This window comes from Esox lucius, chromosome 5, assembly GCF_011004845.1.
Source record: "Esox lucius isolate fEsoLuc1 chromosome 5, fEsoLuc1.pri, whole genome shotgun sequence".
NCBI lineage: Eukaryota > Metazoa > Chordata > Actinopteri > Esociformes > Esocidae > Esox > Esox lucius.
Window position 1 is genome coordinate 1291184 of NC_047573.1, and position 7762 is coordinate 1298945.

A 7762-nucleotide genomic window follows, 5' to 3' on the forward strand; every position below is an offset into this window, starting at 1 on the left:
ATGTGTAATGTGTGCTAGAAACACTTTAAGAAACCTGCTTATGTAAAAGAGTATTAGATTGATTTATATTCAGTATAGCGGATGTAGTTGTCAGATATCATGATGTAGGTATTGATTGGAATTTAATTGAGTAGTGTTAAGTGTAAGGATCATGCTTTGACATCTGAACAGTCACCCTAATTACAAACATAAATCCTAAGGCTCGGTCAGAGACAGAGAGACAGTGGTGAAAGAGATGAAACATTCGGACAAGAATTCAACCTGCCCTCTAAATAGGTTGCGCTTTACCATGGCAACTTGGAACACTAACAATATATTAATGATTGATAGAGCGTGGTAGATAAGAATTGTCCTACTACTCAACCAGAGCTGATGCCACCACAGTAGACTGGTGTGCTAGGGGTTATGTTGAATAATGAATCCTCACTTTACATTGGTGTACTAGGGGTTAGGTTAAATGATGAATCCCCACACTACACAGCCAGCAGCTTGCTACAGATACAGTGGAGCATGGCAGATGCAAAGTCTACTTTTGAAGCTCTTCCATGACGGACTCAGTCTGTCCTGCATGTTGGAGTGTGTTACAACAGTGCCCCCTGGAGGCAAAGTGGAGAATGTGCGTATACACATGTCCTGTACCAGTGGAAATTGCTGGTTCTGAAACTGATTCTTTGCTCTCTTCCTGTGTCTCTCTCTGCCTGTTGAACTATCTATCTATTTCTATTTATGTCTCTTAATAATATCAGTTGTTGAAGCCCCCCCAAAAAAGATTTAATTGAAAGTCAGATTGAGCAATAAAAAACCTGCTCAAGATCTTTAACAGAGGAGTTCAGAAGGTAGTACAAACTTATATTTCATGTGTTATGGGCCAAACTGGTTCTAGAGCGCATTTCTTACTGCCTTTCCAGTGTCTCTGGGACACAAAAATAACTACATTACTTTTTTGTAATCAATTATGCATATTGTTTTCTTATTTGATAACACAAACATGAAAAAACATTTGTAAGAAGAGAAAATAGACTAATGACCATGTTTTATATAAAATTCCAAACCATATAAACTTGAATGCTCATTGGATTGAATCATTTTCAGGTGATACATATCTGCATAATGAGGGAGGGTGTGGTGTATGTGAATTACACCTTACATCAAGGTGTGCATAATTATTAAGCAGCTTCATGACCTCAGGTAAAATGGGTCAAAAGAGATTTAACTGACAATAAAAAGTATATATTTTTTTAATGCCCTTCAGACAGATGCAACACTCTTGAAATAGGTAAACTATTGATGCATGGCCACCAGACAATCAAATGTTTTGTTACAAATAACTGGGGCGCAAAAAATGCATGGAGAAGGAAAGACGAAACTGAAAATTACTTCAAAATAATAAAATGTGAAGCTACCAGGAAACAATTAGCCTCCAGCACCTCAATATTCCAGAACTGCAACCTACCTGGAGTGTCCAGAAGTACAAGGTGTCAAGTGCTCAGAGACATGGCCAAGGTCAAGAAGGCTGAAAGAAGACCACCACTGAATAAGATTCACAAGTTACCTGAAGACCGATTTTTCAAAGGTTTTATGGACAGATTAAATGAAAAGTGACTCTTGATGGACCAGATGGATGGGCCTGTGGCTGGATCACTAATGGATAAAGGGCACCACTTTGAGTCAGGTGCCAACAAGGTAGAGGAGGGATACTGGTATGGGCTGCTATCATTAAGGATGAGGTAGTTGGACAGTTTTGGGTGGAAGATGGACTGAAACTCAACTCCCATACCAACAGCCAGTTTCTGGAAGATACTTTCTTCAAGCAGTGGTACAGGAAGAGGTCCTCCGCATTCAAATTCTAGAAGGCCGTGATCTTTATGTAGGACAATGCTCCATCACATGCATCCAGGTACTCCACTGTTGGCTAGCAAGCAAGGGCCTCAAAAATGCCTGAATAATGACCTGGCCCCCTTCCTTACCTGACTTAAATCCTATTGAGAACCCTTCTAAAAACGTGAGATTCACAGTCAGGGAAGACAATGCACCTCTTTGAACAGCATTTGGGAGGCTGTGGTTGCTGCTTCAGCAAATGTTGATCGTGAACAGATCAAGAAACTGACAGACTCAATGGATGGAAGTAATAGAAAAGAAGAATGGCTATATTGTTCACTTCTAAGTTTTGAAAAGACACAAATTTGAATTGTCATTTTGTGTAACTTATTTGTTACACTTACTTAAAAAATTCAGAATAAAGTGAGTTGAGAGAAATTATTTTAGTAATTTAGTTGCCTAATAATTCTTCACACCAATTGTTCCGTAATAATTCTGCACTTACAGGTGCTGGTCATAAAATTACAATATCATCAAAAAGTTGATTTATTTCAGTAATTCTATTCAAAAAGTGAAACTTGTATAATGTATACATTCATTCCACACAGACTGATATATTTCAAGTGTTTATTTCTTTTTATTTTGATGATTATAACTGACAACAAATGAAAACCCCAAATTCAGTATCTCAGAAAATTTGAATATTGTGAAAAGGTTCAATATTGAAGAAACCTGGTGCCACATTCTAATCAGCTAATTAACCCAAAACACATGCAAAGGCCTTTAAATGGTCTCTCAGTCTAGTTCTGTAGGCAACCCAATCATGGGGAAGACTGCTGACTTGACAGCTGTCCAAAAGACGACCATTGACACCTTGTACAAGGAGGGCAAGACACAAAAGGTCATAGCTAAAGAGGCTGGCTGTTCACAGAGCTGTTTCCAAGCACATTAATAGAGAGGCGAAGGGAAGGAAAAGATGTGGTAGAAAAAAGTGTACAAGCAATAGGGATAACCGCACCCTGGAGAAGATTGTGAAACAAAACCCATTCAAAAATGTGGGGGAGATTCACAAAGTGTGGACTGCAGCTGGAGTCAGTGCTTCAAGAACCACCACGCACAGACATATGGAAGACATGGGTTTCAGCTGTCAAATTCATTGTGTAAAGCCACTCTTGAACAAGACACAGCGTCAGAATCGTCTCGCCCGGGCTAAAGACAAAAAGGATTGGACTGCTGCTGAGTTATGTTCTCTGATGAAAATAAATTTAGCATTTCCTTTGGAAATCAAGGTCCCAGAGTCTGGAGGAAGAGAGGAGAAGCACAGAATCCACGTTGCTTGAAGTCCAGTGTATATTTTCCAGTCAGTGATGGTTTGGGGTGCCATGTTATCTGCTGGTGTTGGTCCACTGTGTTTTCTGAGGCCCAAGGTCAACCCAGCCGTCTACCAGGAAGTTTTAGAGCACTTCATGCTTCCTGCTGCTGACCAACTTTATGGAGATGCAGATTTCATTTTTCAACAGGACTTGGCAACTGCATACAGTGCCAAAGCTACCAGTACCTGGTTTAAGGACCATGGTATCCCTGTTCTCATAACACCTGAGCAGTGCCACAGATAGATCGACTCCATGCCACGCCGCATTGCTGCAGTAATTCAGGCAAAAGGAGCCCCAACTAAGTATTGAGTGCTGTACATGCTCATACTTTTCATGTTCATACTTTTCAGTTGGCCAACATTTCTAAAAATATTTTTTTTGTATTGGTCTTAAGTAATATTCAGATTTTCTGAGATACTGAATTTGGGATTTTCATTAGTTGTCAGTTATAATCATCACAAAAAAAAGAAATAAACACTTGAAATATATCAGTCTGTGTGTAATGAATTAATATAATATATAAGTTTCACTTTTTGAATGGAATTACTGAAATAAATAAACTTTTTGATGATATTCTAATTTTATGACCAGCCCCGGTATATATTCCCCTGAGAAATATCCAAAGCTACATTTTTTGTTAAACATTCAGGTTTGAGGTTAATTATATTTTAGATTGACATAGAGAAGAAAACATGAGTGACCAGGAAAAACCCATTTATTTTATTTCTTATGGGATTCATATTCAACTGTAGGTTATAACAGAATGGCAAAATCATAAAAAAAAACAAGGCAACAAAGTACAAAATGAAATGACCCTTAGTTCTTAATACTGTGTATTGCCCCCTTAGGCATCAATGACAGCATGCAGTCTTTTGTAATAGTTGTCTATGAGGCCCTGAATTATTGCAGGTGGTATAGCTGCCCATTTGTCTTGGTAAAATGCCTCCAGGTCATGCAAAGTCTTTGGTCGTCTTGCATGAACCGCATGTTTGAGCTCTCCCCAGAGTGGCTCCATGATATTAAGGTCAGGAGACAGTGATGGCCACTCCACAACCTTTACCTTTTACTGCTGTAACCACTGGAGGGTCAACTTGGCCTTGTACTTAGGGTCATTGTCGTGCTGAAGAGTCCAAGAGAATCCCATGCGCAGTTTTTGAGCAGAAGAATGCAAACTGTCTTCCAGTATTTTATGAGGACATGCTGCATTCATCTTGCCAACACATTTTTGTGCCTTTAGAGCATGTGCCTTTTTTCGTGCCTTTTTCTTTGTATCCTGAACAATTCTTCTGGCAGTTTTGGCTGAAATCTTTCTTGGTCTACCTGACCTTGGCTTGGTATCGAGACCCCCAAATTTTCCACTTCTTAATATGTGATTGAACAGTACTGACTGGCATTTGCAAGGCTTTGAATATCCTTTTATATCTTTTGCCATCTTTATAAAGTTCCATTACTTAGGTCCTTTGACAGTTCTTTTCTGCTCGCCATGGCTCAGTATTTAGCCTGCTCAGTGCATCCACGTGAGAGCTAACCAACTCATTGACTATTTATACACAGACACTAATTGCAATATAAAAAAGCCAGTGTATGAGTATACATTTCTGAGACTAATCCTCAGGTTTTTTGAGTGGAGAATAATTTAATAACAGGGTGTGTGTTTAGTTCCGTTCCCTGTAGAACATCACAAAATTGAAGAGTTGCTTACAACTGCAGGTAAAAGTACAAAGAGGGTCCTGGTACATTATATTGGGGTTGTAGGCCCTGAATTGAAGAGGGTCCTAGTAAATTATATTGGATTTAAATGTCCTGAATTGAAGAGGGTCCTGGTACATTATATTGGGGTTGTAGGACCTTAATTGAAGAGGTTCCTGGTACATCATATAGGGGTTAAATGTCCTGAATTGAAGAGGTTACTGATACATTATATTGGATTTATCATCATCATCATCATCATCATCATCATCATTTTCCGCTTATCCGGGGCCGGGTCGCGGGGGCAGCAGTCTAAGCAAGGATGCCCAGACTTCCCTCTCCCCAGACACTTCCTCCAGCTCTTCCGGGGGGACACCGAGGCGTTCCCAGGCCAGCCGGGAGACATAGTCCCTCCAGCGTGTCCTAGGTCTTCCCCGGGGTCTCCTCCCGGTGGGACGGGACCGGAACACCCTCCCAGGAAGGCGTTCCGGAGGCATCCGAAACAGATGCCCAAGCCACCTCAGCTGACCCCTCTCGATGTGGAGGAGCAGCGGCTCTACTCTGAGCTCCTCCCGGGTGACCGAGCTTCTCACCCTATCTCTAAGGGATCGCCCAGCCACCCTACGGAGAAAGCTCATTTCGGCCGCCTGTATCCGGGATCTTGTCCTTTCGGTCATGACCCAAAGCTCATGACCATAGGTGAGAGTAGGAACGTAGATTGACCGGTAAATCGAGAGCTTCGCCTTGCGGCTCAGCTCTTTCTTCACCACGACAGACCGATACATCAACCGCATTACTGCAGAAGCTGCACCGATCCGTCTGTCAATCTCCCGTTCCTTCCTTCCCTCACTCGTGAACAGGACCCCTAGATACTTAAACTCCTCCACTTGAGGCAGGCACTCTCCACCAACCTGAAGTGGGCAAGCCACCCTTTTCCGACGAAGGACCATGGCCTCGGATTTGGAGGTACTGATTTTCATCCCCACCGCTTCACACTCGGCTGCAAACCGTCCAAGTGCATGCTGAAGGTCCTGGCTTGAAGGGGCCAACACGACAACATCATCCGCAAAGAGCAGAGACGAAATCGTGTGGTCCCCAAACCTGACACCCTCCGGCCCCTGGCTGCGCCTAGAAATTCTGTCCATAAAAATTACGAACAGAACCGGTGACAAAGGGCAGCCCTGCCGGAGTCCAACATGCACAGGGAACAAGTCTGACTTACTGCCGGCAATGCGGACCAAGCTCCTGGTTCGGTCGTACAGGGACCTGACAGCCCTTAGCAAAGGACCCAGGACCCCATATTCCCGAAGCACCCTCCACAGGATGCCGCGAGGGACACAGTCGAATGCCTTCTTGGTTGGGCAAACTCCCATGAACCCTCCATCACCCTGTAGAGGGTATAGAGCTGGTCCAGTGTTCCACGGCCAGAATGGCAAAATCATAAAACAAAACAAGGCAACAAAGTACAAAATGAAATGACCCCTGTTCAAAAGTCTGCATACCCTTAGTTCTTAATACTGTGCATTGCCCCCTTATGCATCAATGACAGCATGCAGTCTTTTGTAATAGTTGTCTATGAGGCCCTGAATTATTGCAGGTGGTATAGCTGCTCATTTGTCTTGGCAAAATGCCTCCAGGTCATGCAAAGTCTTTGATCGTCTTGCATGAACCGCATGTTTGAGCTCTCCCCAGAGTGGCTCGATGATATTAAGGTCAGGAGACTGTGATGGCCATTCCACAACCTTTACCTTTTACTTCTGTAACCTCTGGAGGGTCAACGTGGCCTTGTACTTAGGGTCATTGTCGTGCTGGAGAGTCCAAGAGAATCCCATGCGCAGTTTTTGTGCAGAAGAATGCAAACTGTCTTCCAATATTTTATGAGAACATGCTGCATTCATCTTGCCAACACATTTTTGTGCCTTTAGAGCATGTGGCTTTTTTCGTGCGTTTTTCTTTGTATCCTGAACAATTCTTCTGGCAGTTTTGGCTGAAATCTTTCTTGGTCTACCTGACCTTGGCTTGGTATCGAGACCCCCAAATTTTCCACTTCTTAATATGTGATTGAACAGTACTGACTGGCATTTGCAAGGCTTTGAATATCCTTTTATATCTTTTGCCATCTTTATAAAGTTCCATTACTTAGGTCTTTTGACAGTTCTTTTCTGCTCGCCATGGCTCAGTATCTAGCCTGCTCAGTGCATCCACGTGGGAGCTAACCAACTTATTGACTATTTATACACAGACACTAATTGCAATATAAAAAGGCCAGTGTATGAGTATACATTTCTGAGACTAATCCTCAGGTTTTTTGAGTGGAGAATAATTTAATAACAGGGTGTGTGTTTAGTTCCGTTCCCTGTAGAACATCACAGAATTGAAGAGTTGCTTACAACTGCAGGTAAAAGTACAAAGAGGGTCCTGGTACATTATATTGGGGTTGTAGGACCTTAATTGAAGGGGTTCCTGGTACATTATATAGGGGTTAAATGTCCTGAATTGAAGAGGTTCCTGATACATTATAGGTCTTGGTTTCTGAGTGGATATACTATATTTTCCTCCATAGGTCGCTATGCTACTTATACTGTAGAGTTGAACAGATGCAAAAGACCATAAAAATATTAAAAGTTTCTGAGGTTAAGCTAATCTGCTTTGGAATTAATTTATAATCAAAGCCAAGCGTTCTAGGTTTGCATCTACAAGCTGAAGAATATTATTGTAGTTTAATTGAACAGTTGATCTGAGGGGCATAAAACTAATCCAAAATATCTCAACTTTGAAAATCATCAAGTTTTTAACCATGGTAGGTGCATATTCAAGTGACTTTCAAATAGCCTATGACAATTGATCCAAAGCCATAGGAAACATCAAAGGCGAATGTGAAC